Raw genomic sequence first — 21,557 nt, forward strand, 5'->3', positions numbered from 1 at the left:
AACCTGAGGCCTAACTTTAGTCAAATTTCCTTGTATTTTCCTGATTCCTTCTTAAGCACACTAGCTTTTGTAGGCTGAATGTCAAGACAGCTTTAGGCAATCAATGGCCCTTGGGTCATTTCACCAGGGCAATAAGTTTAAATCAGCTATTTAAAACCAACATAGAAGGCTTGGCCTGTAACCATTTCTCACAAGTGCAGTTTCTGTACACTGTTACCTCTGTTTTCCATGCCCCTAGTTTATCCTGTCTCATCTTCCCCAAAACAACTCCGGTCCCTTGGTCCTAAAGGGGGGCTGATGGGCGAAGATCATCCATCTTCTGTAACTTCTTCAGGCTGACTCAGAGGCATTGGCCTTACCTAGCCAGGAACCTATAACCTTAGTCTACTTTACCAAGGGGTTGCCAGGATCAGATGTCCATTGGGAGCTTTACTCCAAACTGAAAATTACATTCAACATTTAACTTAACTATACAGACTTTTTGGGCTACCGCAGTGTAGCCTTTTAACATTCTAGTTTGTAAAAGCTTTTTCCTGACTGGCTGGGGAACTGATCTCTGATGACCTAAAAAAAATGCCTACATTATCTTTGCAGGCCTTTAACAGATCTCAATAAGGACACAATCTCAGGTCTACAAGCTTTCTTTCCTGAACAGATGTACCGGTTCAAAATTCACTGCTTGTTAGGGCTTTGAGCAGATGCAGGGGGTTGGGATTTTTAAACTATCCCCTATTTAACAAACTTAGCTTTACTACCCACTACCACAGATGACTGGCAAGTTCCTGTCCAGTTACAAAGTAGATAGACATGGGCAATAAAAGGCATGCTTACGAACTATTCTTCTAGGACCTCCCGGCTCTGATTAACTTTTGAAAGGCCAAATAGGAGTGACTCTAGGACCTGACACGCTCTCTGTCATCCAAGCAGTGGCTTACTGCCTCTGGATGCACAATCACTCTGTCCCAGGAGTAACTTTTCCATGCCGGTATAAATGCACCTTTGGCATTTCTCTTAGTCCATCACTGGACTTGGACTCAGGGCCTGAGTGCTGTTCCTAAGCTCTCCAGCTCAAGACTAGCACCCTACCACTTTGAGCCTCAAAGCAACTCATGACTATTCCCAGCACTTCTGCTGGTCAGCTGGACACAAAGACTACCACAGGGACCTTTCTCTGCCCGGGCTGGCTTTGAACCACAGATTTCAGATCAATGAGTCTTACAGGAGGCCACTTCACTCCAATTAAAAGCAACAAGGTGGTCCACACAGAAATAGTTTTTAAGCATACTCTTACCTGGAACTTATTAAGGGCCAATGTTACATCTTGACAAACTTGTAGGGGTCATCGGTCCTTCTCTGTGGGCCTGCTGGAAATTGTTACAAAAAAAAAACCTACAGAGAAACTGGAATGGCAATTAAACATTTTGGTAGCCATAATTCTCCATTTCTCACTTTGCAATAATCATTTAGGACAATTTTACTTCCAAATTTCTTATCTAGAAATGCATTCTTGATTTTCAAGGCCTTTTACTAACCTCTGTTTAACACTAACACTTTAGCGCTTATCTGCGTTGGAAAAACTCTGAAGCTTAGAGGCATTCTGAAACCGGTACTGCCCTTTGCCTTTGGGCTGCCCATTTTAAAAGAGCCTTTTTTCCTTTTTTTTTTCTTTAGTCCCAGTTACCACATGGCATGAAGACCTTTGGGCTAAAATGACAATTTTTCCTTAATGCAAGATTTATAATTACAAAATTAGAAATACGTATCCATTCAGCTTTCCAATAAATTAGTGAGAAATGTTAGCCCATTTTGCCATTTCTTCCTACATAGTTTACTTCTATCCCCATTAGTTTAGTATATATATATATATATATATATATATATATATATATATACTTTAAAATACTTGCCTCATTATATGTAACTTAAGATAGTTATGAGTCTTACTATTACATCACATAAAATTCAGTACCTGAATCATTAAACTGATATCCAAAACAATTGTAACAAAAGTACTTTTAACAGCGTTAAAACAGTCACCAAAATTACAAACACATGAAATCCAGTCTCAGCATCTTTGCTTTTTCAATACATCCGAATTACAAAAATAGCACAGGAATCAAATTACATCAGATAAATATACTTTTTAACCATTTTAAAAAAACTTTTCTAATTTTTAGTACCTCAAGGGGCAGTTTTAAAAATTCCAGCCAAATCATTCATTTTTACCACCAGGTTTCCAAAGTTCACCTGAAAACAAAAGAGTCAAAAGAGAGGCCTCCATGGCCTGTCCTACCAAACAGCCTATTTTCATCCTACTCCTCAGAGCTTGATGAACTGTCTTGGTGCCGGCCCCACTTCTCTTTCACCATGAAAGGACACCCCCTTTTGGCTGTCCCACCACGTGGATTCCCTCCAGGTCCTGTGCCACCACGTGGGCTGACTAAGCTGCACTGTTGCCAGACCACCCCTCACTCCTGTGGATAGGCATACAGGCCCATTTTTTTCTTCTTTCCTAGAAACCCAAGCAATTTTTCTTTTAACAGTGATAAACCTTTACATCAAAATTTCTGACACTTAACCTTAATTTTTTTTTTAATTAATGAAACATTTTCTTTAACTATAGTTCCTCTTCAAAACAATGTAATAATCCTTTAAAGCATTTGGTAACGCCCAAACTTAATGACCACTTGAATTTAAACAAACTCACTAAACTTTACATCATGCTAACAGTCTTGTACATGTTCACACTCACACATGCACACACACACACACACACACACACATATTTAAAAGATCTTAAAGCGCGCAAAATAAACATGGGCCGTACATTTTCCAGTGGCAGGAGGTATTTTTGCCAATCTTACTCCTGTAACACCCAAATTTTAAGACAGCTTCTAACAAATGATTTTTATCACATCAGACCAGTGGGTCAGGGTCAGACTGAGTGGAGTAGAAACTTTCTGACCCATAGTTTGTTCTACAATAAACAGATAGACAACCAGACAAACAATAATAACAAGATAAACAATATGAGAAGAAGGGTAAGGCGATCGCGAGGAAACCTGTAAGGGAGTGAAAGTAAAGGGTTAGAGACAAAAAGTTGCCAAACCGGTAACAGAGTTTCAGAACCAGACTCGTATGATTAATCATAGGACAGAACCAGGTGAGGCGCGGAGGGCACTCCCCTGTCATCCAGGTGGGGCTCTCTGTCCCCCAGGTGAAGGCTCTTGCCTTCCAGGTGAGGCGCGGAGGGCACTCCGCTGTCCTCCATGTGGGGCTCTCTGTCCCCCAGGTGAAGGCTCTTGCCTTCCAGAATCACCACTGAGGCGTCCCCCAGGGTTGTGACCTGCGACCCCGGACACGTCTGTCAGTCGCGGCCGGCAGGGGCTCACGCACCCCGTCTGCAGTCACTACAGGTGCTACCGGTCAGAAAAAAGAAACTAAAAGAGGCTAGACTCGCTCCCTGTGATCTTATAAAAACTCTGAATTAGAATTTACAAACGAATAAACAGGCAGACACAGAGACAGACATACAGGGCCGGCACAGACAAACAATCCCCAAGATGGAAGGCGCCTTCACTTACCCAGAGAAGAGTCTGTTGGAGTCTCCAGACCGCCGGAGCAAATCTTGGTGGGACCTCCAAATGAAAGGGTCGAGAAGCGCATCCGCGGAATGGAGGACACCAAGAGACGTTCTCATGCAAAAGCAAAGGGTTTATTGCAGGACCAGCATGCTGGGGCTCACAGAACTCGCAGGAACTGAGAGCCCCGAGTAAAGAAAACTCAGGGTTTATATACAGTGGAACAAGTTTAAACCTGGGTCAGGGCCGTTACACAAGGCGGGAAGCAGATGTCCGGTCAAGGTATATTCTGAGGTTTTTAGGAACTGAGGTGATAATTACATTTCTCGGTACATTCCAGGTGGGGTCCAGTGGTTACAGCCCTTTCCCAATCTTTAGCCTGCAGCTGTTCCGCAAGACCAGGTACATTTCTCGGAATACTTAGCACATTCTCTGGGTGGGGGTCAGGGAGGGTTACAACTGGAGCTAATCTTTACTGCACAAAGTTTCGGTGGAGTCACCAACTCTACACTTGTTTAGGGAAAGAATTTTCTTTTCCTTTACAGAAGTATACATAGGAAAAGACGAATCCATGTAAAAATAATTGTGTAAAAAAGCCTTAAGCCTTAGGAAACAATTTTCCACATTCAAAATGGTTGTGAATGTAAGAATAGAAGTAAAAAAAGAAAAAAAAAAAAAATGACTGTATGACTGGCACAAAGATTTGTGAATGTTTGGCGCCATCTGCTGACCAAATATCAGATTTTTAGATTTACTTGAGATTTCAAGAAATCCAAATTTTGTCTTAATAAATACATTTAAATAAAAGGACAATTATTTACAATTATTTCAAGAGCTTGTGTATAAAGTCAAGGACATATTTCCATGCAATATAACCTACCTACATGATAAAGTTCCTATCCTGGGCAAATTCATATATTTTTTGAGTTATACTCATAAAACTGCCACCTTACTCTTTATCTAAAAATATTCATTTTCAAAGATTTATACATTTATTTAAAAGTTTGAGGTAGAGATTCATGTACGCATTCATTCAGTGTTAATTCAAAGGTTCATTGTAGCCCAAAATGGCCCAAACTCATTTTTCTGCCTTGTCTGGAATGAAGAGAATATGCCATAGAACCAGGCCTATCAGAAGTTGTTTTTAAAATGCAAGAAAGTGAAGGGAATGCTTTGTACTCGGGGCCATGCTAAAAGTTTCTGTAGATGGTCTCAGTGTTTTTTTTTCCAGTTATCCTTTAAATATGCCACTGCTGTCACAGGCTTATGGCTCAAGAAATGTTTTAAGATGTGAATATATCAATAGTTCAATAGCTATGCCCATATGAACACACAGGCTGAAGCTAAGAGAAATGAACTTCAAGGTATGGAAATAAGTAGTATATCATTGTTGTAGTTATTTTCAACATACCGTGTGAAACTATACCTCTTTTTTTCCTCTCATATTCCCTTCCTGTGGTATTACCCCTGCTATTACTGTAACTGATCTTAGTACTCCAGATACTCTATAGACATGTACTGGACCTAGGAAAGGGAAAGGGAATACCAAAATCAAGAGAGAAAGGATAAAAAGACAAACCATTGCAATAGTGATACTTACAAAACCATTTGATGTAAATCAACTGTACAACTCATGGTGGGGGGGGGGAATGGAGGGAAGTGAGGAGGGGTGAGGAGAGGAAAATGAAGGAGGTTATAACAAGTTGGATAAGAAATGTACTTGCTTTACATGTGAAACTGTAATCCCTCTGTACATCACTTTGACAATAAAGAAGGAAAAACATAAAATTAAATTAAAAAATACCAATGAGGGCTGGAAATATAACTTAGTGGCAAGAGTGCTTGCCTCGTATACATGGAGCCCTGGGTTCGATTCCCCAGCACCACATATATAGAAAATGGCCAGAAGTGGCACTGTGGCTCAAGTGGCAGAGTGCTTTCCTTGAGCAAAAAGAAGCCAGGGACAGTGCTCAGGCCAAGGCTCACGACTGCTCCGCCCCACAAAAAAAAATAATACTGACAAAAAAAAAGAAGTGGAAATATATAAATGCTAGTATTTCAAGGAAGTGCCAAGTGTATTGTATGAGAACAATTTTAGTTGTTTATTATCAAGCTATGTAGCAAAACAAAATATACTTTTTCATTCTGGAGTAATTGTTGGTATCACTGTTAATGAGACCAGGTTGTTCTTTGAATTCTATCTTTTTAGGTAATGCAAACACAGTATTTCTTGTGTTCATTCTAGCCACAAATTGTTCATTGCTGTATCTTTAGTAAGCAAAGGTGTGTGTGTGTGTGTGTGTGTGTGTGTGTGTGTGTGTGTGAGAGAGAGAGAGAGAGAGAGAGAGAGAGAGAGAGGAAAACAGTCTGTGTGCACCTTAACCTACAATCAGCTGTGCCTCAGCTTTGCAATTTTGGGGATTACAGGCACATGCCACTTGCCCAGCTCTTATCCTCTTTATTACAGTGCTCAACTCATTTGCCTGTTTGTTTCATTTTATTTACTTGTCCATTTCTCCACATACTGCTGCCTTTTTGCCAGTCCTGGGGCTTGAACTCAGGGCCTGGTCACTGTCCCCTAGCCTGTTTTGCTCAAGAATAGTACTCTACCACTTGAGACACAATGCCATTTCTGACTTTTTGTGTTTATGTGGTAATAAAGAATTGAATTCAGGGCTTCATTCTTGCTATAGCTAAGCCATATTCCCAGCACATACTGCTTATTTTTGTTGGTTGTTTTCTTTATTTATTTTGCTTTCCAATGCTGGACTCTAAGCTTTATGTATTCTAGACATGTGTAAACCAACACTGAGCTACATTCTCAATGTATAAGCTGAATTCCATTCATTGTTTTTAATTTTTAATTTATTGTCAAAGTGATGTACAGAGGAGATTCATTTACATATGTAAGGTAGTGAGTACATTTCTTGTCAAACATTGTTTTTGTCCCTTTGATTCTTTGCTACAAATCTATGATTTATCACTGTGCTTGGTACATAGGAGGTAGCTGTTAAATACTGTTGTTTTTTTCCTTAAATCAACAAAGAACTAACTTTGAGCAGAACCTCTTGAAGCCTTTTGTATATTCAGCATGCATGCTCTAAAGCATTCTATTGTCTCCATTTTAAAGATAGAAAAATTGTGTGCTACTTTTGCCAATACCTAGCAAGGTACATTTCATGGAATTGGTGCTTGGTGGCTATTTTAAGATGAGTGATAAAGGGCTGAGATGTGGCTCCACAGGTATAGTGATTTCCAAACAAGGGAAAGTCTTAAGTTCAACCACAGGACAGTCAGCAAAAGAGAGAATGAGCAAAACAGTAAGATGCATAGGCAAGGAGGTGCCTCTCTATGGAAGGCTGGAGCTAGGGTCTCTGACTTTGATCTGCTATGCTGTTGGCATAAGAAGATATTGAGTAGACTTTATACGTTCCTAAAGAGTTCAACACCCCCCCTTGCATCCTAGAAATTTGTTCTAAATAAATTTGTAACCTAAAAATAAGTGAGATGCTTATGATGTAAACATAGTTCAAGGCAGAACCTACCTTTCAACCAGCTTACTCAAGTCTTCTCTATAAAATGGCATTCTGTAGTTGCTTATTTCAATTGAATTCCATGGACTTCCTACCTAATTTAAACATGCAAATCAGTACAATGCACTTGATGAAAAATTGACATAGTAATTTGTCAGATGTAAGATTATGCTGACTTAGATGAGTACATTATTAAGATAAATTCCCTGTGCTTGTTAAACCAGTATGATATCTGGCTTGGATTTTCATAAACAATTTCAATAATAACAACAGCATAAAATAGTCAATAAACACGGAACTAAAATATACTTCAAAAACACGAGGGTGGTTTTTTTGTTATATTGGTCATTAAATACTATCATGGAATAGTATTGAAAGTCAATGTTTTATCTCTCATATTATGTTTAATAAATGTCTTCATACTCTACAGTAAAAGTTATTGTACTGTGGATCAATGGCCAAATTCAGCCTCCTATCAGTTGTTTTTTTTTTTTTTTTTCCAGACCTGAGGCTTGGACTCAAGGCTTGGGTACTTCCATGGCTTCTTTTTGCTCAAGGCTAGCACTCTACGTCTTGAGCCACAGTGCCACTTCTGGCTTTTTCTATATATGTGGTGCTGAGGAATCGAACCTAGGGCTTCATGCATGCGAGGCAAACACTTTACCACTAGGCCATATCCCCAGTCCCCTCCTATTAGTTCTTATATGGACTCAAGTAAGAATATTCATTGTGGGCTGGGGATATGGCCTAGTGGCAAGAGTGCTTGCCTCGTATACATGAGGCCCTAGGTTTGATTCCCCAGCACCACATATACAGAAAATGGCCAGAAGTGGCGCTGTGGCTCAAGTGGCAGAGTGCTAGCCTTGAGCAAGAAGAAGCCAGGGACAGTGCTCAGGCCCTGAGTCCAAGCCCTAGGACTGGCCAAAAAAAAAAAAAAAAAAAAAAAGAATATTCATTGATTTCTCTCTCTCTCTCTCTCTCTCTCTCTCTCTCTCTCTCTCTCTCTCTCTCTCTCTCTGTCTTGCTCTCTGTTCTCTGCCTCAAGGATCTCAATTTATAGCTCAAACTGCCTCGAACATGAACTCTCCTGCCTCAGCCTCTCAAGGGATGACATTATAGGTATTTACCACCATGACTGGCTTTGCTTTTCTTGCTTATTTATTTAGTTATTAATTAGTTTTGGTGCTGGTACTGGCACTTGAACTCAGAGTCTCATGTTCTCATTCAGCTTTTCCTCTTGCATCTGGCCATCTACCATTGGAGCTGTACCTCCACTTCCATGGCTTTGAATTTCAAATGGTTGAAAAAAGTGGAAAGAGTCACACTTCCTAACATAGCAAATTTTCTACAATTCTATTTTGATGCTCGTAAATAAAGCGTTATGGAGAAATCTTTATGGGTTGTTCATAGATGTGTTCACTCCACAACCGCACCAATGAGTAGCTATGGCATCAATTAAAATGAATGAGAAAACCAGGAATATTGGCTTTTCACAGGAAATGTATGCTTACTCCTGCTGTCATATATGACATCAGGAACTGTCTCTAACGCTTAGATCCCACCTCTGAGGGATTCCTCTGCATCTTAGCACCCTCTGTTGTATGTATGCTGCAGGCTAGAAAGGGCTCATAAATGAATACATTTAAGAAGCAGTGCAGAACACTAAATACTGAAGTAACATTGAATTCTTATTTTCTTAATGAACATGATGTTTGTTACCTCTTAATTAGTATAAGCAGACACAGTCTCTTGTGTCTACACTAGGCACATTTAATACAACTGTCCAAATATCTGGTATTGTCTGGTTACCTGAACTGGTGATGGCCTTGACCAACCACTGCCACCAGCGTCTTCTGGAATTTCCTCCCAAACAGCCACTTGTGCTGGAATCCTTAGTTGCAGACTGTGCTACTGGGGAAACTCAAACAGAGACAAATGTGAATTATTCTCATATCTATTATTGATGGTGTCATTTTGATGTATAAACTACCCAGGTGTGATGAAAAATTTATAACCAAACATTTAGGCCACTTTTTATTATTGCTACAGGAAAGACAGGTTTAATTAATTGACAATTTTATTCTGTATGACATTTATTGGCCAAATTTATCCTTAAAGATGCAGTTTGGTAATTTTCTCATATTTTGCACATTAATGCCTATTTCAGGAGACTGACTCTAGAAGCATTGAATTAATCTTTCAGATTGTAATATCATGCTTTCATATTTTATAAAATTTATATTTTCTTCTTTTGGATGAAAGCAACTTTTACACTGGCTCTTCAGAAAGCGACTGCTCAAATTTTATTTTACATCAGTAATCAGTGGAAACAACCCCAGTATAAGAGGGCAAAATATTGTTTCCATATGGCAATTAGCCATAGGTTTAGAATAATTAAAGAAGTATTTCAGTGGCCAGGAGTTTGGCTTACTTGTAGAATGCTTGCCTAGCATGCATAAAAGCCCTGGGTTTGATTCCTCAGTACCACGTATACAGAAAAGGCTGGAAGTGGTGCTGTGGCTCAAGTGGTAGAGTGTTAGCCTTGAGCAAAAAGAACAGGACAGTGCACAGGTCCTGAGTTCAAGCTTGAGGACTGGCCAAAACAAGTAATAATGATAAAGTATTTCAGCCAGGTGCTGGAGGCTTATGCCTATAAGCCTAGCTACTCAGAAGGCTGAGATTTGAGGATCATGACTCAAAGCCACAACTGTCAGTCTCTTACTTCAAATTAACCACCAAAAAGCCAGAGTGGAGCTGTGGCTCAATTAGTAGAATGTTAACTTTGAGCAAAAAATCTCAGGGACAGCATCCAGGCCCTGAGTTCAAGCCCCAGGACTGGTAAACATTTTATACACACACCCACACACAGACTCACACACACACACATACACACACTCACACATATTTCAGAATTCTGTGAAAAGTGTTTATGAATTTTCCTTTTTATACCTATCACTTATAAATCCCTAGTGGTTAGTTGAGATGAATTAAATGGTGTCATAAGTAAGCCTCTGCAGTTTACCCTTTGTTCAAAATTCTCTAGTAGTCTACACTTTGAATAAAATTTAACTAATGAAGTAACAATGAATTATTATTTTCTTAATGAACATGATGCTTTCTTGTTACCTCTTAATTAGTACAAGCAAAACAGATGTTTAAAGTATTTAATTTTTTTTAAAAAAAGGGCTGGGAATATGGCCTAGTGGTAGAGTGCTTCCCTGTATACATGAAGCCCTCGGTTCGATTCCTCAGCACCACATGCATAGGAAAAGCCAGAAGGGGCACTGTGGCTCAAGGGGTAGAGTGTTAGCCTTGAGCAAAAAGAAGCCAGGGACCGTGCTCAGGCCCAGAGCCCCTATCCCTTGTACTGGCAAAAAATTTGATATATTTGCACATTATATATCTAAAATATTAATATTTTCTTGTGCAAAGATTTGATTACCTTGTTACTTCCAGATTTCTAAAATTTTGCTTCTTTTTGGGGGAGGAAGGAGGTCTTCAGAACATTGTTTCTAAGTTTTGGAGAAAAAACTTATTTAAACTTATTTTTTATTTTCAGGCAGTAATTAAAATTCCTTTCACTAGTGGATAGTTTATAACAAAGGAAGAGAACCATCAAGAAGAGGAATGTCATTAAAGGGACTCATTTAAGGAATGATGCATGAAAAGTACCATGATATGCATATTAGCTAATCTCTCCTGTTCTCATCAAGTAGACATAGTTGTATTTCTACATAATTTTTGAAAAGGGCAGGTATAATGAATATATAAAAGTTTTAGTAATATTTCCTGACATATAACCTCCAGCAAATGGTCATGTGTCCATGTAAAATGATTACTATTTAAAGTCATCTTCTGCCCTTACTCTTACCAAGGTCAGGGTCTCACTAATTCCCTTACTACAGGTTTCAGAGTTTCCTGTCATGGATAGACATAGAAACAGCATCACTCCATTTCTGCTGTATCCAGTTTTGGTCAAAGTAGCTATCTGGTTGAAGGATAGAGGAAGCTAACTTCTCCTCCCAATAAGAAAAATGATAAAGAATCCCTCACTTGGTGTATGTGCCACAGTCTGCCTCCATATTTCTCCTCCTATAAGTAAAATATACTGTTTACTTTTGTGGCCCTACAAAATGTCATCTCATCAAAGCATCCATCCCAAAGTTGAGATTTGTTAATCTAAAGTCCAGATGGAGAAGAGGCCCTTATGCTTTCCGAATGGAACACAACATACCTTCAGTTCCTGTGGTTCTTAGGACCTTTGTCTTAACACCACTTCCCTTTCCTCCTCCCAGTCCTTGAACAAACCCATGGATGACAGGGAAAATGGAGCTATACGATATTGCCACTAAGGAGGAGGGTAGAAGCTTAGGACAATTATGCTAGGCAAAGAGAGGCTCCCCATGTCCAATCTAGCAGCCATGCATATGTCACTGAACATAGTGAAAAGGGCCTTGCAGGGTGATGAAGGTTAAGCACTTAAGAAGGGAGGAATGGTTTGGATTTCCCAGGAGAGGCAATCTAGGCTCTGGACTCCATGACATTGTGAGAGACAAGCTCCAAGAGGGCCAGAAACACTGCTGCTGGCTTTGAACATGATTAAAAGAAGCTGAGAGCCACAGGATGTGGTAGACTGTACAAACTAGAAATGGTCATTAGCTTAGAAGGGTAAGAACTGGTAGAACTGGTTCCTTTAATCTGAATGTATTAAATTCATCCAACAATCAGAGTGAACAGTTACTTAAAAATGGACACAATATACATTTATTGGAACTAGGGAACGGAAGGGGAATATCAAAATGGAGAGACAAAGGATAAAAGACAAACCAATGCAACAGCAATACTTACAAAACTATATGCTATAAACCAACTCTACTACTCATGGGAGGATGGGAAAGGAGGAGGTAGGGGAAGGGAGGAGGTAACAAGTTGGATAAGAAATGTACTTACTGCCTTATATATAAAACTGTAGGCCCTCTGTACATCACTTTGACAATAAATAAATAAATAAGTAAATAAAATTAAAAAATGGACACAGGTTATTCAAGGTTAACTGTGGTTCTATGTCTCATGTTTACCGAAGGCCATTCATAAATAGGTAAAGCTGGCATTGAGTCTAATGGTTTGTAAATATGGCTTGTACAGCTAGAGCTCACAGAAAACGTTGTAGGTCAATTTTCAAATAATTATTTACTTTTAAAATCCTTCCTTGAATAGAAAAATCAACATTTGCCATAAATATGAAGTACCTGCTAAAGTAAATAATAAAAAATATTGCTAAATTTTTAGTTTATATTTTAAACTCAAAACTGATTATTTCATCTCTTAAAAAGGTGTAAGGATAATTGGATTGTCTTTTGTACTTTTGTGATTTTTGCTTTTTTTCCAGAACCAGGGACCAAACCCAGGGCCTTGCGCTCACCAGGCAGGCGCTCTTCCACTGAACCAGATCCCCAGCCCCTAATTGGATTGTCATTTCACTGGACTGGCCCTAATCTTCCCATCAGAGTGAAGGACTCCTCTTAGTGACACTTCAGGACATGGTCCCATCCTGTCTTCCCAGCTTCATTACTTTAGTCAAATCAGACCGTTCATTATTTCTGGAAGGATGCCTTTTTTCAACTCTGGTATTTTGTACAGCATTTTAATTCTGAATTAAATTATGAAAGCATCACAAAAATATTAAAGTGTTTTATTCTCTGTGTGTGTGTGTGTGTGAGAGAAAGAGAGATACTAAAATTGATTTCAGTGCTTTGCACTTACTAGGGAAGCATTTTAGCATTTGAGCCATGACTGCAACGTTATGATTTACTTTAGTTGTTTTTCAAATAGCTTCCCAAGATTTTGCCTAGTGGGCCTAGACTAAACATTTATACATTCCTCTTGAGTAGCTGGGATTACAGACATGAGCCACCTCATCCAGCCTATTCTCTACTTTCTTAGATGTATTTTTACTCTTATCTTCACTTGCCTGCAATTTCATTATACATATACTGTAAGACAATTGTTCTCACCTATGAACATACACGGGAATCACTCGAAACCTTTAAAATCCTTGATGTCTGTGCTTGAATCACAGAAAGTCTTATTAATTTGTTAGGGCTCTGGTCTGGACAGGGGTGTTTAACCATCTTCTTAGGTGATTCTGTAGCTCATTGAGGACAGCTACCTTAGTGTGACATTTTACTATTATTTGTTTAAAAAATATATGTAGCTTGCTTTGAACACCTAAATGTTTTTTGTTGTTTAATACCAGTCCTGAGGCTTGGGACTCAGGGCCTGAGCACTGTCCCTGGCTTCATTTTACTCAAAGCTATCACTCTAACTCTTAAGCCACAGCTCCACTTTTGGCTTCTTCTGTTTATGTGGTACTGAGGAATCAAACCCAGGGCTTCATACATGCTAGGCAAGCAGCCTATCACTAAGCCACATTCCTAGCCCCTAAACTTTTCTTTTTAAAATAGGAATTCTTAAAGAACTAAATGAGTCATAAAGAAATATTTTTAGGTCTTTATATTTTAGTAAGCCATTATGTTTAGCATAAAAATGCCTATAGGGCATTTTAATTTTATACACTCATTGGTACACAAATCAGAAATATTACAGCCATGCTAAGCATAGTGTGAATAGATGCTTTCAGTTAACTTGCTATAAATATTGCTTTTACTTTGTAGTATTAAAATCTGGCTAGTGTATTAGTTACTATGGGAATTACTACCAATTCTTCAGTAAACTTGGTAGTTTATGGCAGAACTTAAGATTTCACATGGATAAGTTAGTGTTGGTAAAACACCCCCTGCTTCCTGTAATGAGGCAGCCAGTGTATCCCTCTGGGCTTTAAATGTAAGGTATTCTAGTTCACTACAAGCAATCCTTCTGAGTACTGTCTTTTTAAAATGCCTTTTTTACTCTGTGAAAGAGTGAACACTTTGCTTGTTCCACATCTGGGTATGGCTGCAATTATTAAAGATAAATATGATCTAACATTTCATTGAGTTTTCTAAGTAATTGGCTAATTTGGTCAGCACTGCTATCTAAAAGGGTTTGGAATAAGGCCAAATCACAAGAAGCAACTACTCCTCTTTATAGAAAATTATTGGCAAATGCATGCGATTTACCTCATTTAACATATAATTTGAAGTGAATGTCTTTGCTTATTACTCTAAATCCTTCAGCATCTTCTGCCATGGTTACAGAAAAATGTTATAAAAATGCATGCAGAATATTTGACACAGTTTCAAAACTAAAGAGGCTATTCATGTATAGGAAAAGCTTCCTACTGTGTGAAACTCACTGGGAAAATTGTTTATTTTATTTCAGGGACTGGGCACTGTTCCTGAGCTTTTTGTACTCAAGGCTTGCAATTGGCTGTTTGAGCCACTACTCCACTTATGGATTTTTTTGGTGCATAATTGGAGAAATGAGTTTCATGGACTTCCCTATCCAGGCTGGTTTTGAACCATGATCCTCAGATTGCAGCATCTTGAGTAACTAGATTTACAGGTGTAGACTAACATGCCTATCTTGCTTGCTTCCTTGCTTTATTTATTTATCTTTATTTACTTGCCAGTCCTAGGGATTGAACTCAAGGCCTGTGTCCTGTCCCTGAGCTTCTTTGTGCTCAAGGATACCACCCTACCACTTCAGTTACAGTGTCACTTCCATTGTTTCCTGAGTAGTTTTATTGGAGACAAGAGTTTCATGGACTTTTCCTGCACAGGCTGGCTTTGAGCCACAACCCTCAGATCTCAGCCTTCTGAGTAGCTAGGCGTATAGGCATGAACCACTGATGCCCAGCTGATTAACTTTTGATACTACTCATGTATAAACTTAGGGCCTTGTGCTTTTTAGGCTGGCACTCTATTACTTGAGCCACAAATACAGCTCTGATATATATATTTTCTTCTGTTTTGGTGATGGAATTTAGCAAACTTTTCTTCCTAAGACAGTTTGATACTCCAGGTCTCAGCCTCCCGAGTAGCTAGGATTATAGGTGAACACCAAGAGCACCAGGTTAGGCAAACTGATTTGACAGTGCAAAGCCCTAGACTCTCTTGTGACATAAGCTTGTCCTTGGCATTGAAAACATGTGAGTAGCAGTGAGAAACAAAGTTTGAACTATTTAGAGTCAGAATCTAGCAATGCATGAAGGAACGGGAAATAAAGAGGAATTTTCTCAATTTTATTTGACACTGGAAATCATTGAAATTGAAAGAAAACTTCAGAATGTATCAGTAATAACAAAACAAAACAAAACCTGCTAACCATGGTAGGGGAGAACTTCAACTGCTTTTTATTCTTTCAGAAGAAAATGTGGTGACATTGTGATTATTTTAGAATACCTATATAAAACTATAGAGAAACAGTTTTTAAAATCCATGTCTTGTTTCGAAATGTACTCACTGCCTTACATATGAAACTGTAACCCCTCTGTACTTCACTTTGACAATAGAGGGAAATAAATACATGTCTTGTTTTACTCCTTGCTGGTAATTTTCCTAGAAATTCTACTTGATGTGTTGCAAAAGTTGGTTTATACATTAACATGTGATTTTTGACCTTTCTTATCTCTAAAATGGCATTGCCATCTCCCTACCCTGCATAAAAGTGAGAGAAAGTTTTATTTTGCAAAACATTTTCAGATCTTCTTTTACTCATAATGCCCCAGAGGACACCGTACACAGCCACTCTGTATACTAGTACTTGTCAATTTTTAAACATTAGCAATTTGCCATTTGTCTTCTAATTCCAACTCAATATCCAGTTCCCCTCTAATTTTTATTTATTTATTTATTTTTTACTTCACATTTTGCACAAAGGTAGATTTGCCCATGCCACTGTCAGGAAAGCAATCAGCTTACTGCTCCCTTTTCCTTCTATCCTTATAGGACATAACTTCTGTCAACTCATCACATCATCTTTGCCTTTAAAGTTGTGTTTATATGCATGACTGATCTCACCAGACCAAAATGTCTAACTGTTTATGCCTATTAATGCCTGTATTGTTCATAACTAGCTTGCAAACTCTTAACATGTTAACAACAATTTATGTGCGAAATGATTCCTCAGCTGTATTTTAAGTTGTTCTGGACAGAGTAGGCCATATACATTTCTTGCAGTTATTAATGATGATAATTTGGAGGCAATGTTGGAGGCACAATGGAAGTTTTTTAGCATTTTTTGTCATAACTATTTTATCTTCATATATCTAGTGCCTACGTGGAAGCTAAGTTGTTGAACTGGGAAGAATAATATAATAGAAAAGAAGAAAACACGAAAAATGGAGAGTGCAAGCAGGACAAGCCAGGCACAGTGCTTCAAATCTATAATTCCAGCTACTCAGGAGGCTGAGATGTGAAGGTTGCAGTTCAAATCTAACCCAGAGAGGGAAAGTCTGTAAGGCTCATCTCCAAATAGCCATAAAAAGTCAATATTGGAGCTTTGGCTAAAGTAATAGAATGCTAGCCTTGTGCGAAAAATCTCAGGGACAGTGTTCAAGTCCTGAGTTCAAGCTCTAGGACTGGCACAAAGGAAGAGAGAAAGAAAGAAAAGTAAAGAAAGAAAAAAAAAAGACAGGAAGGAAGGAAGAAATAACTGAGCTGGAGCCAAGTATGGAGGTATATGACTTTAAAATTAGTGCTGGAGAATTAAGGCAGGCACATACAGACTTTAAGGCCACCTGTCAAGTTTTAGGACAGTTGTGACTACATAGCAAGATCTTGTCCTAAAGAAAAAAGCAAACAAAACAAGAAAACCAAGAAACCAACAAAGTGAGGTAGAGCAGAAGGTGAGGGCAAAAAACATAGAATATGGTGGAAAAGAGATTCCATATTATGGATGTGTAGTGGGCAAGGAAATGTGGCTGGTAATGGGATACCTGAGAAGTTCCATAGCTGTAGGACTTGGTAATAAAACTTCATTGTTGATCTCCATTAACTGATCTGTCTTAGGATGTGATTTATCTCAGAGTGTAGAATCGCATTCCTGATCTTTACCAATTAAGGTAGCAAGCTAACGAGAACACAAGTATCATGGATAATCAAATCAATTTACAATGGGGACTTGGAAAGCTTTGAAAACTACAATTAGTTGTGTGGTGGATAGAAGAAAGAAGAAACTATAAATAATCATTCATACAGTAGCAAAAAGTCCCTCATGAAACTTAATTTTTAATATTGAGGGAGAAATGAATGCCAGGAAATGGACAAAAGGAAGGGTGAGGGAAGATGGAAAAGTACATAAAAGCTGTTTTTTCAAATGCATGCAGACTTCCAGGAAGACTTTGGAGGAGCAGCAGAGCCCTAGCTACGCTCACTCTGACATCCCAGTTTTACCACTCCAGAGAAACTTTTACTCTTAGAAAGACAGCCCAAGTAAGTTATAACAGTATAGGGATTCTGGCCAGAAAGGAAAAATTGACTTTGCTGGCCTGAAAACACAGATTTGAGCTCCAGGCAGTGTCCCACCGCCACGCCAGTGCCAGCACCAGCACAGCACCCAGCAATCCACGCACCTAGAGCACACAGAAGCAACCAGGAAGAAATCCTCCAGACTGTGGCAGACAGGTGCAGATCAAAGGCTGGGCACAGATGGGCCAAAATCACAGAGAAAGCGTGAGTACCCCAAGAAAGACATTCCCACTTGTGCCCCCACAGCTGCATCTGGAAAGTAGCCAGCTCCACCCAGAAGAAGGTTGCCCCACCCAGGAGAAGGTTGCCCTGCCCAGGAGGGAGTTACCTCCCCTGGGGCAAGTGGCCCTCAGCTAGGTAAACCAGGCCCAAGGAGCCCGCCCTGCAGCCTCTTCAGAGCCAGGCATTAAAGGCAGTGGCCCCACAGCAGACAGGAGGAGCCACGGTTCTCCAGACTGTTCAGCGTCCCTCATCTACAGAGGACACCCAAGTCCTACCTGCAAGCTGTGTGGACCACTAAGCCCCAGGAATTAACTAACAGGGGAGGAGGGTCAGAGCAGATCCACCCCCTGCAATGTGAAAACAAATCAAACCAGCCAAGCAGCAGGAAAATAGACTGTGGACCATCGCAAGGAAACCAGAGACTAGAAAGAGCCCATGCAAACAAGGAAGACTCCATTTTTTTAAACGTTATTTTAAAACTTTTTTTCTTTTTCTTTTTTGAGTTGTCGTTTGTTTATTGTTTTCTGTTTTTTTCTTTGTTTTATTGGGATTTTTTTGGTAATTTTTTTTTATTATTTAGCATGTTTGTTTTCCTGTATTTTTTCTTTGTTTCTCTTTTCACATTTTCTTTCTTTAAAATTACTTTCCTTTGACTAACACCTTTGTTGCAGCCCTGAGGAGGGGGCCTGGACCTGGGAACTGAAACGATGAAAATCAGGAAATGGGGGATGCAAAGGCAAATGAACCAATGCACACTTTACTTTAGAATAGCCAGGACTTATATACTGTTTTAGAAATCAGTTTACAACTTCAAGAGTGGAGTTCATACAGAAAGATGTACATATCAATGCATGGTTGCATTTACCACTACAACAAAGGATCAGACCGGTCAAGGGAAAGCTACAATTATCCCCTAGCTACTGTTTCTGCTATGCTAACAATCTTAACAATAAAATTCCCTACATACTGTAAAAACCCTCCCCCGCCTCGAGCACCTGGGTAAACAAGTCTCCGCAGGAACTCTCTAATCAGGGGAGACTCAATTCTCCAATTAAATGACACAGGCTCATAAGTCGGATGAAAAATCAAGATCCATCTTTCTGCTGCTGCAAGAGACACATCTATCCAGCAAAAGCAAACATCTATTAAAAGTGAAAGGCTGGAAGAAAATCTACCAAGCAAAGGGCCCCCATAAGCAGACTGGAGTTGCAATCCTAGCATCAGATGAAATTGACTTCAAATGAAAAATGGTAAGAAGAGAAAAAGAAGATTCCTACAAACTAATAAAGGGATCTCTCCTACAGGAGGATATAATTATCCTGAATATCTATACTCCAAATGGTGGAGCACCCAACTTCATCAAAAAAACACTACTGACTCTAAAAAGACTCATAGACCAAAAACATATTGATGGTTGGAGACTTTAACACTTCACTGTCCTCTGGACAGATCAACATGCCAAAAGGTGAGCATAGAAACCTCAGAACTAAGCAACTGCATAGACCAATTAGACTTAACTTACATCTACAGAATATTCCATCCAGCAACACCAGAATACACACCCTCTTCAGCAGAACATGGAACATTCTCCAAAATAGATCACATCTTAGGGCACACAAAAAAAATCTACAAATTCAGAAGTATCAAAATCATTCCCTGCATTCTCTCAGACCAGAATGGAATAAAATTAGAGCTGAACTCAAACAGCCACCACAGAAAATCCTACAATTCATGGAGACTAAACAACACACTGCTGAACCATCAGTTTGTCATTTAAGAAATTAGAAGAGAAATTCAAATATTTATGGAACTAAATCAAGATGAGCACACAAAGTTACAGCTCCTTTGGGACACAGCAGAGGCTGTACTCAGAGGAAATTTTCTATCTCTGAGTGTCTACATCAACAAACTGGAGAAATTGAAATTCACCAACTTAAAAAAGCGCCTTAAGCTTCTTGAAAGAGAACAATAAGCCAAACCCCAAGCCAATAGACAGAATCAAATAATTAAAATCAAGTCAGAATTAAATGACTTAGAGTAAAAAAAAAAGTTGCAAGAATCAACAAAATGAAGAGTTGGTTCTTTGAAAAAATTAAGAAGACAGACAGACCCCTAGCAATTCTGACCAAAAAACGAAGGCAGCACACCCAAATAAATAAGATCAGAGATGAAACAGGTAACACAGAAACATTCAAAATTCAGAACACAATAAAGACTATTTTGCAAAACTTTACGCCAACAAATTCGAGAACCTGGAAGAAATGGATGATTTCCTAGCAAAAATTAATATCCCCAAGCTCAACCATAAAGATTTAAACCTTCTAAACAGATCCATATCCAACATTGAAATCGAAACTGCAATAAGAGATCTCCGATCCAAGAAAAGACCAGTTCCAGATGGATTCACAGCAAAATTCTGCGAGGCCTTCAAAACAGAACTCACACCAATATTCTCAAACTCTTCAATGAAATTGAAAGAGAAAGTTTGTTACCAAACACATTCTATGAAGCCAGTATAACCCTCATACCAAACCAGGAAGGGACTCATCAAGAAAAGAGAACTACAGACCGATTTCCCTGATTAACTTTGATGGAAAAATTCTCAACAAAATTCTGGCCAATCAACTTCAACATGTCATGAAAAAAATCATACACTTATGACCAAAGTGGATTCATTCCCAGTATGCAGAGCCGGTTCAATATACGCAAGACAATCAATGTAGTCCACCACATCAACTCGTGCATGGTCAAGAATCACGTGATTATTTTGCTAGATTCAGAAAGAGCATTTGATAAGCTCCAGCACCAATTTATGATAAAAGCTTTGGAGAAACTAGGATTCCAGGGAACCTTCCTGACTATAATAAGGGCTGTCTATGAGAAACCCACAGCAAACATTACTCTTAATGGGGAAAAGCTAAAGCCATTTCGTCTATAATCAGAAGCAAGACAAGGTTGTCCACTCTCCCCCCTCCTTTTCAAACTAGTACTAGAATTCCTAGCCAGAACAATAAGGCAAGAGGAAGACATAAAGGGGATCCAAATTGGACAAGATGAAGTCAAACTCTCTCTCTTCACAGATGACATGATCCTGTATCTAAAGGACCCTGTACATTCTACTCCCAAGCTACTAGACCTGAACAAAAACTTTTGGCAGAGTAGCAGGATATAAAATAAACCCACAAAAGTCAATGGCTTTTCTATATGACAATGATGCGAAAACCGAGGCCGAAAACAGGGAAGCAACGCCTTTTGCAATAGCCTCAAAAAACATAAAATACCTAGGAAAAACCTTAACCAAAGAAGTGAATGACCTCTATGATGAGAACTTTAAAAACATGAAAAATGAAATTAAGGCAGAACTAAGGAAATGGAAAACCTCCCATACTCCTGGATTGGGAGGATTAAAATAATCAAAATGGCAATATTGCTAAAGGCTATCTACAAATTCAATGCAATACCCATTATATCCCGACACCATTTTTTTAATGAAATAGAGGAAGCAATCCAGAAATTCATATGGCACAATAAAAGACCCAGAATAGAGAAAACCATCCTAAGCAGAAAGAACAGTGCTGGAGGAATTACAGTACCCAAATTCAAGCTGTATTATGAAGCTATAGTAATAAAAACAGCTTGGTATTGGCACCAGAACAGGCCTGAAGACCAGCGAAACAGAACTGAAGACCCAGAAATGAAACCACAAAACTATGCCCACTTAATCTTTGATAAGGGAGCTAAAAAATAGGATGGAAGAAAGATAGCATCATTAACAAATGGTGCTGGCAAAACTGGTTCAACACCTGCAACAA

At 39.0% G+C, this 21,557-nt stretch overlaps 1 long non-coding RNA gene across 1 annotated transcript; it reads left to right on the forward strand.

The window, feature by feature from the left end:
- The first annotated feature begins 3,666 nt into the window (after positions 1-3,666).
- On the forward strand, positions 3,667-20,916 carry LOC125340034. The gene is made up of 3 exons (XR_007208671.1): positions 3,667-3,799; positions 4,283-4,286; positions 20,905-20,916. It is a non-coding gene; the product is annotated as an uncharacterized LOC125340034 (long non-coding RNA).
- The last annotated feature ends 641 nt before the right edge of the window (positions 20,917-21,557 follow it).

Source organism: Perognathus longimembris, chromosome 22, assembly GCF_023159225.1.
Source record: "Perognathus longimembris pacificus isolate PPM17 chromosome 22, ASM2315922v1, whole genome shotgun sequence".
Classification (NCBI taxonomy): domain Eukaryota; kingdom Metazoa; phylum Chordata; class Mammalia; order Rodentia; family Heteromyidae; genus Perognathus; species Perognathus longimembris.